General features: G+C 42.1%; 1 long non-coding RNA gene across 1 annotated transcript; it reads right to left on the reverse strand.

Annotated features, from left to right (window-relative positions):
- Positions 1-294: 294 nt before the first annotated feature.
- LOC138834414 (uncharacterized) lies at positions 295-6478 on the reverse strand. The gene is made up of 4 exons (XR_011374094.1): positions 6164-6478; positions 5630-5710; positions 3877-4010; positions 295-346 (listed from the first exon to the last, which is right to left on the reverse strand). It is a non-coding gene; the product is annotated as an uncharacterized lncRNA (long non-coding RNA).
- Positions 6479-8808: the final 2330 nt, after the last annotated feature.

The following is an 8808-nucleotide window of genomic DNA, read 5'->3' on the forward strand; positions in this document are numbered from 1 at the left end:
TGTGAATTATCTATTAACTATGTTCTAATTATAACTCTTTTGAAAGAATATATAGGCAAATAGAATGCCAGAGTCATTTGTGAATTTTCACTTAATCCCTTTACTTAAAAAGAATTTTGTAGTATCTTATAGAATATGAAATTACAAACAAAACCAAGAAATATATTTTAAATGTAAATTCAAATTTAACAAAGTCTACAAAGTCTTACATTAGACGAACTTTGCTATTTCTCCAGACTTAAGCTTTTGTAATCCAACATTTATTTGGAATCCAGCAGAATCAGGCTTACTTACTTTCCCAAATTTTTTGGTGCGAATCATGAACTATTTTTCATCTAGGAATGTTCTGTAATGATGAGAGCATTTAAAACACAAGTGAGGATATATATGAGTTGCATTCAATAGGAAACTTGACTTCTCAAAACAATGACAAAAAGTCAGCCCAAACTTCTAACTGTGTATTCCTTTCTTGTTGTTTGATTAGTTTTATTGAGACAAAATTATTCTACTTGGTCCAGGGAAGGTATCGTTATATAATTCCACTCTCTAACCTCCTGTCTGAGTGCTAGAATTCCAGGCTTGTAGCACATTGCCCTGCCATAGTTTTTTTTTATTTAATCTAGAAGCAGACTAGCAATTCTGAACTTCTCCTATGATCTTATCCACTAGACTGACTGCTCAGACTGTTTATGTACTATTTTGAAAGATGTTTTAACATTTGACATTGGATATGAACATTTTCAGATGCACCTGCAGGGTTCCCTGATTAATTCCACCATGGATAATAAACCGTTAATAATGATTGCTTGACTCTCTTACTATCTCTGGTCACCACCTATGTAATATTCTCAACTTCTGGGGGAAAGTTCACTTGAAGGGTTTCTAATATTAAAAATTATCACTTGATTCTAGTCTTACTCATGACTTATTTTCGTTTTCTACATATTCTGAGAGTTGTTTCATTTGTGTATTTTTGTGTGCACCTATAAGTGCCTCTGTGTGTATGTGTATGTCTGTATGTATGTATGCAAAAACCTAAAGCTGTTATTCAGCAATCTTGCTCGTGACTGGTATTCCAGGTTTTGGCTGGTTAACTATAGGTAGTGTCTCAAAGCCTATAATGTCTAAGCTCGATGCAAATTGAACTTCCCAGACTTCTTTACATTCTTAGGTTTTATTTTTCCAGGAGTATCAACTTTTAAACTTCAAACACTTTTGTGAGTGTAAAGTCTAACCTGTAGCTAAGATTTTTAACTCAAGAATTCATATGAAGATAGATGAACATATACCTTACATATCCTGAGTGTACACTGTTAGAAACGTGATCATAAACCAAGTTGTTTTGAGATCTGAGGATTGGGCTTTGAAGCCATCACGGGTAGGAAAGTCCTGAAGTCTCTTTTCTCCAATAATTACCAGAAAACTGGAATTGGCACTGTGGCTCAAGTGGAAGAGCACTAGCCTTGGGTTGCGTTTCAGAGGGACAGCGCCCTTTCCCATATTTCAAGTGCCACAAACAACAACAACAACAAAAAGGAATATAAGAAAAGAAAAGAAAAAGAAATGTGATCTTAACCACCAGGTTCATTGCTAGTGTAATTCCTGTTCTCTCAAGATGGACTCTTTTTTTCCAATCAAGTCTATTCTATATCTGACTTTCATTGGAAACAGAATCATTCTTCCATTCTCCTTTTTGCACATTTAGGTGATTAGCAAGTGTGATTTAGAAAGTGAGTGGCCTCATGCTTCATGTTCCACTTAGCAGTAATGCTTTCTCTATATCACTCCCACAAATCTACATACTGGACTTGGCTTTATTGTTTCAATGTTTTCTTATTTGTAGAGTCTTCTATATTGTATTGAACACTTAAACATAAACACAGAACTTCTTTTGGTCCTGAGTTTTCCATAGCAATAAGGATTCCAAAAAATCAGGATCCAGTGATTATGATCAGCAAAAGCAGCCTCTTCTTGGATTACCACTATTTTAAGGAGAGTCCCAAAGAAATACCCAGGGTTTGTTTTGTTTGCTAGTTTGTTTAGTTTGTGCTGGTTCTGGGGCTTGAACTTAGAGAGTTGCCCATGTCCCTGAACAGTTGTCTTTCTTTCCTAGCTGGCCCACTTGAGCCACTGCTTGAGCCAAAACTCCACTTCTGGTTTTTTGGTGTTTAATTATAGATAAGATTTTGACAGACTCTCTTGCCCGGGTTGCCTTTGAACTAAGACAGTAAAAAGCTCAGTGACATCAACTGTATGGACTTCTCTTTTGAAACAAGAAATGTTAGATGAAGTTTATTATTAAGCTACCACTTGACAATTTTTAACGAGAGAATATGTTTAGCAAAGAATCCATAACAAATAACTCAGCAAAAGTACGTGCACTACTAAGTCATTTGGGAAGATTACTATTGACTTCATCATTCCTTTGGGGGAAATTTAAAGCCATATTTGCAATTTTTGTTGGTTGTGAGGATTGAACATTGATCCTGGCCACTGTCTCTCAGCTCTTCAGCACAATTGAGCACTCTACAACTTTAGCTCCAGCACCAATTCCGGGTTTCTGGGGTTAATTGAAGATAATTGTTTCATGGACTTTCCTGAACAGGCTGGCTTTGAACCACAATCCTCTGGTCTCTATCTCCTGAGTTGCTAGGATTACAGGCATGAGCCACCAGCACCCGGCTCATATTTGCATTTATGTGCACTTAATGTCACTATGTAGACAAAGAATAGAAATTTGAACCAAATGATGTGACATTGAAGCTTTTCAGAATTGAGGTAGCAATAAATATGTCCTCCTTTCCCATTTTGTTACATTAATGACTCATGAGCTATGGGACTCTTACATTAGCATCCTTTCATCTTTGTCGGTGAATTTGGTATCAGAAAATGTTCATAGAGAAATATAGAAAGACAGATTTTTAGAAAGCAAAGGAGATCAGGTATGAAAGAACAGCATAGAAGGAGATACATTTATCACATAGAGATTAAGAACAAGCCTAGGAGATTTTGAATGCAAAAGGCAATGAAGAATAAGCCTAGTTGATAACTAGTTCTTCAATTACCAAAAATGGATCCCTAGAACGGTTTCTGCTATACCTTAGTTACTATCATGTTTTCTTCCATCTGGAATTATTCCTTCTATTCTGTCACAACTGTTAATTAGCCTCTGCCCTTTTGGTGTGATGACTTGCCAAAAGACTTTCCAAATCTCACTTAGACAACCCTTCTCATTGTGATTAGCAGTGACCACATACAAAAGCTTGCAATGTTTGAATTTCCAGAATCTTCACCTGACTTCTAAGCACATTCCTGGAATTAATTACTGTGACCTAATGAACATAACATTTTTTTTCAACAAAGTATCCTAACACAGGTAAAGTACATGAATTAGGAGCTATTGTCAGGTATCAGTATGGAAGGAGCAATTATATATTCCAAGTATGGGTTCTTTATTTTGCATTTACTAACTAAATGTTCATTGTTGTTGTTGTTGCTGCTGTTGTTTTGGCAGTCCGGGGGCTGAAACTCAGTGCTTGGGAATTATTCCTCAGCTTTTTTTTTCCCTCAAGGCTAACCCTCCACCATTTGAGGCACAAGACCACTTCCAGTATTTCCTTTTCCATTTATGTGGTACTGAGGAATTGAACCCAGGGTTTCATGCATGCTAGGCAATCACCATATCATGAAGCCACATTCCCAGAACCCTAAATGACTTTCTTAGGATGGCATTACATTTTCATTCTGTAACTATGTATCATAATTTTAACCAGAAATTTTTGGTAGAAAAGAGCATTGAACACAGTACTGAGTCCAGTAAGACTAGATGGACAATGGATAACTGTCACCTTGTAGCCAGCTCACAGAGGGACTTACCTCATGGAGTTGGTACAATAGACTGTGCGAGACAGCTCCTGACCCACAGCCTACCTCCAGAATGAGAGGGCCACCTTGGTTCAAACCACATGGGGATGCTGGGACAACTCCTCCAGCACCCATTGAATCAGGTCCTGAGAAAGAAAGGGAAAGAAAGAAGGTCAGAATTACACTTAAGCCAGGTGCCAGTGGCTCAGGCCTATAATGCTAAGTACAATGGAGGCTGAGAGATGAAGATCGTGCTTTATAGCCAGCCCAGGAAGGAACACCTGTTAGACTCTTATCTCCAAAGAACCACCAGAATACTGGAAGTGGTGCTGTGACTCAAGTGGTAGAGTGCTAGCTTTGAGCTAAGGAGCTCGGGGAGCTGCCCCAGGCCCAAAGTTCAAGCCACATGACTTGAAATAAGTGGATTTCCCACCACAAGAAGTGGACTGAATAGCACCCATTGTCCTAGGTAGCATGGCAGAGATGTCAGGCTGAGCTTCCTGTCAGCTGGGGTCATTAGTAGGTCACCTGGCTTCTCTGTGCCTCAGTTTCACCATGTTCAAAACTGAACAAAGTGAAGGATCCCGTTACTCATGGGGATAGGGTAATAAAGAAAGAGAGCCATGTTTTGGTTCACAATCCCATTCATGTTGCACCATTAACAACACACACCATCTGGGATCTTTCCGGGTATCTTCCTATCTCATGCTCACAGAATTGCCAAGAACAGTATCAGATGGCCCCTCCCTGTGTGCCTGTCCCTGCTCCAGAGATCCCTCTGTATTAATCCTTTGTTTCCTCACAACTATCCCATGAGGAGATTGAAGTCCAATGGTCGAGGTCCAACTCATCGCTTCACCTCTGGTCAAGAATGGGCTGCCGTTGACTGAGTTTGGGACAGTCCATCTAAACCAATGACTGAGCGTGGCACTACATGTCTACCATCCCAACTACAGAAGAGCAGGCCTGGTGGCTCATGCCTGTCACAGATAGGAAGACCATGATCCAGGCCAGGCTGAGCATATATTAATTCTCCATCTCAGAAATGCCCAAGACAGAAAAGCTTGACTTGCATGGTAGAAGACCTGACTGGCAAGCCTAAGGCCTTGAGGTCTAAGCCTAATATACTAAAAAGAACAAGTGTCCCAGTGCCAGAGGCTCATGCCTATAATCCTAGGTACTCAGTACACTGAGATCTGAAGATCACAGCTCAAGATTTATAATAGGGTTGGCCTCAACCATAAGACGTCATGATGAGAAGACCCAGAGTCTGATCAATGCTGTTGCACTCCATACTAGCAGAACTCATATCCTTACTAAGTGTTAGTCATGCTCTCTGTCCCCCTGGGAAGCCATCCCCTGTAGACCACATTCCCAGGTCCTCCCAAGCTCCCACTGCCACCAACCAGGCCCAAGGGAGTACACAGCTCCATTGCACACAGATCCTTTGTTCTTGTAATTAAACAGTGCTGTGTCCCCTTCAAGCCTCTCACCCTTCCGGGCCCCCAGACCTCAGCTGTGAAGCCCATACATGCCCCAATGTTAGCAGGGAGAAGTTACCAAAGCATTCAGCCTCCTTGTTACAACCCACTTCTTCACACACACACACACACATACACACACACACTAACAATACACACACACACACACACACACACACACACACACACACACACACACACACACACACACACACACACACATCCAGACCGGTGACAGAAGACTCATCCATGCAGCACCTGAAATTTGCCAACTGATCACTCACCTGAGCACAGTCAGGCTGCACAAGGAAAAAGATGATCTCTCTGTCTCTCTGTCTCTCTGTCTATGTCTATCTCTGTTCTCTCTGTTTTCAGGAGAAAGGTTGACCGAGCACAGAACACAAGGGCTAACACAGCAAGGGTGTCCATCTTCTGCATCCAACACCTCCCATCCCCAGAAAAAAAAAAGAAAAAGACCCCAGAACGTAGGTGGAGCATTGCTGCTCCCCAACTCTAAATCCACTGGGTTTCCACCAAGGAGAGGAAGGGCGCACATGTGTGGCAGTGTGGCTCCCACTGCTCCAGGCCAGGGGATCTGTGGTGCCCACTCCTCACCCAACCCTGCATCTCTCCGTTTCCTGGGACACTAGCCGCTGGGGATGGGGATGGGATCCACGGGTCAACACCCAGCCCCACCCCTGGGGCACATTTGTGGCAGGGCGTGGGCCAGACTGTGGGGCACAGGGGAGACGCTGGTCCGGGTTGGAGGGGAGGGGATATAAGGTCGCAGGTTGCGGGGCTGTGTGGCAGCCACTCACATGTGTTGCTGGCAAAAGCTGTTGGCAGCAGCTCCAGGTGGGGCAAGCAGCAATGGCAGAGTCATGACAGAAACTCAGGCCCTGAGCAGAGGACAGGGGAGCCAGGACCAGGTCAGGGCAGCAAGATGGCTCGTGGCACACCATTGCACCATTGTCTGAAGAAACCATGGTTCTGAGCCCACAGCACCAGGTTTGAAAGGCTGCTCCATGGGGAAGTGGGGGGAAGAGTCAGGGCTCAGGCAGGCACATGATGGGCCTGAGGAAGACCTTTCTTCCTAGGCCTTGAGTCTCTTGCTCACCACTCAGCCACCTCTACCTTCCTCAACTGCTGGTAGTGGTGTCAACAAACAGAGGGAATCAAAGTGCAACTGGGCAGGATGGAATGTGGGCGTGGACACCATTCTTGTATCCCATTGGTCAGAAAGAACTATGAAACAATGGGGTGTGGCTGGAATCCTGTGATGCAGGCAGAATGGGTGGAGTCGAAAAGAATGGCAGCCCCTTTTTCCCGGAACTCTGTCCAAGCCAGTTGGGGACAAGTGGGTGACCTGCTTTAGCAGGATGGCTGCACTGATTGTTGTGTATGGCTGTTTGTTCCCAGACATTGAACTCAGGATCTGGGCACAATCTGTGAGTTGCTTTTGATCAAGGCTAGCTCTCTAACCACTGGAGCCACACGACTTGGCACAAGTTGGACAAGAGTCTCAAGGACTTTCCTGCCTAGGGTGACTTTGACCATGATCCTTCATTCACAGCCTTGTAAGTTTTAAGGAGGACTGCTGAGAGCCACTGATGCCTGGATAATCATTGGTTTTGCTGATGTTCTTGGACAGACCTATGAGTTACCTATCCTCAGGTTTGAGTGGTAGGAGCTGGAGTCCACAGTTTGAATCCTGGTCCTGCCACCAACAAATGGCAGGAGATCTTATGAAACTCATTACTATTCATATGATTACCAAAGGAATGTGATGTATGTCATGATTAAATGGGCAGTACTTGAATGATTCGAGGATAAAATTATACACAATTACATTACAAGACACTGGTCGATAATAATTAATACTTTATGAAGCATTTAAACAATCACATTAAATGGAGGCCAAATGAAATACCTACGAATTGGGCATCACATAGCATGGAGATGCCATTTTTTTCCTGCCAGGACTGGGATTTGAACTCATGGTCTAGGTAACCCTGCTGTTTCACTGTGTGGGAAGGGGAAGCTTGCCTCCTTGAATTCAAGAAATTCAAGTCTGTTCCTTTCGCCTGAAATCGATGCCCACCGCTAGAAAACATCGTATTTGTGTACATTTTAAATATATGATTTATATTTATAGACATATGCTGATTCCATATTGCATTCAGTATAGTTATTTATTTTATTTTTTGTTTTATTCATGTATTGACTGCTCATTTTATTGAGTATTATGACACATAGAACAGTGATTACATTGATTACATAGGATATAAGTTTGCATATGTATTGCACATACTTCCTGACACCCAGGACATTCACTGAAAAGGAAAACCTGTGTCACCATCAGCTTCTTACTACACGATTCATTTTTTGGGAATGCTGGCATCTGAACTCACGGCCTACAAGGCCCAATTCATGAATGGGTGAGTGTCAGCCAGCCATCCTGTGGCAAATTGAGTTGACAGGCAGTTCCGAGTACCTGAGATTGAGCCCCAGCGGTTGAAAAAATGAGAACAGATTGACATCCAGATAGTATTACACTAATATATATATATATATATATATATATATATATATATATATATATAGAGAGAGAGAGAGAGAGAGAGAGAGAGAGAGAGAGAGAGAGAGGGAGAGAGTGCCAGAGATGTCTATATATTATTTAATTTTATAGACTACATTTTTACCAATTCTTGAGTATTTATATTACTACATGTAATGAATGTTATTGTTTTCATTCTTATCAAACTATTAAGTAAATCTATCAATATCCTGAAATTATTGCATTCTGTAAGCAATAGTATTCTTTTAATGCTTCATAAATATTAAATAAAATCAGTCTCCTGAAATGATGCTGTCTAATTTTATAGGAGCATCATTCACCATCAGCTCATTCAACTGTGGCACTGATAATATTACGTTGTTATACCAATGGATGGGAACGAGTCTCTTAGTATCTCCTGCCATTGATTGGTGTCAGGACTGGGATTCGAAGTCGGGGCCTACATTGCCATGTGGACCTATAACTTCCTCAATAGTCTGACAACCTTCAGCAATACTAGGTGAAGTACCTTTTGCAACAATGTCATTCAGACCCAGGAGGGTCACCGTGCAAAGGAAGAACACATAAAAGGCAATCTCGCTGCATTTTTTCTGTACATTTTTGCCACACAAGGCCTAGGGGTCTAGGATCCCAGGATTTACTGTGGGTCCAATGGTTGCACCCCAGCATAGGTTGATCAAAGCTGAGGCAGAGTTACCCGAACCTGAGTTCAAGCCCCCTGCTGAGCAAAAAATAAAAGAGGTTAGCTCCCTGGCTTGCAATTCATCCCGTTTATTCTGCCAGGCTTTGGATTTGAACTCAGAGTCTGGGAAAATCTGCAGCACTGTGGAAGAAGGGGAAGCTCACCGAATTTGAAGATAAGAAAGTCAGGCCAGAACTGTAAGC

Source organism: Dipodomys merriami, unplaced genomic scaffold, assembly GCF_024711535.1.
Source record: "Dipodomys merriami isolate MVZ:Mamm:240054 unplaced genomic scaffold, mDipMer1.0.p SCAF_214, whole genome shotgun sequence".
NCBI lineage: Eukaryota > Metazoa > Chordata > Mammalia > Rodentia > Heteromyidae > Dipodomys > Dipodomys merriami.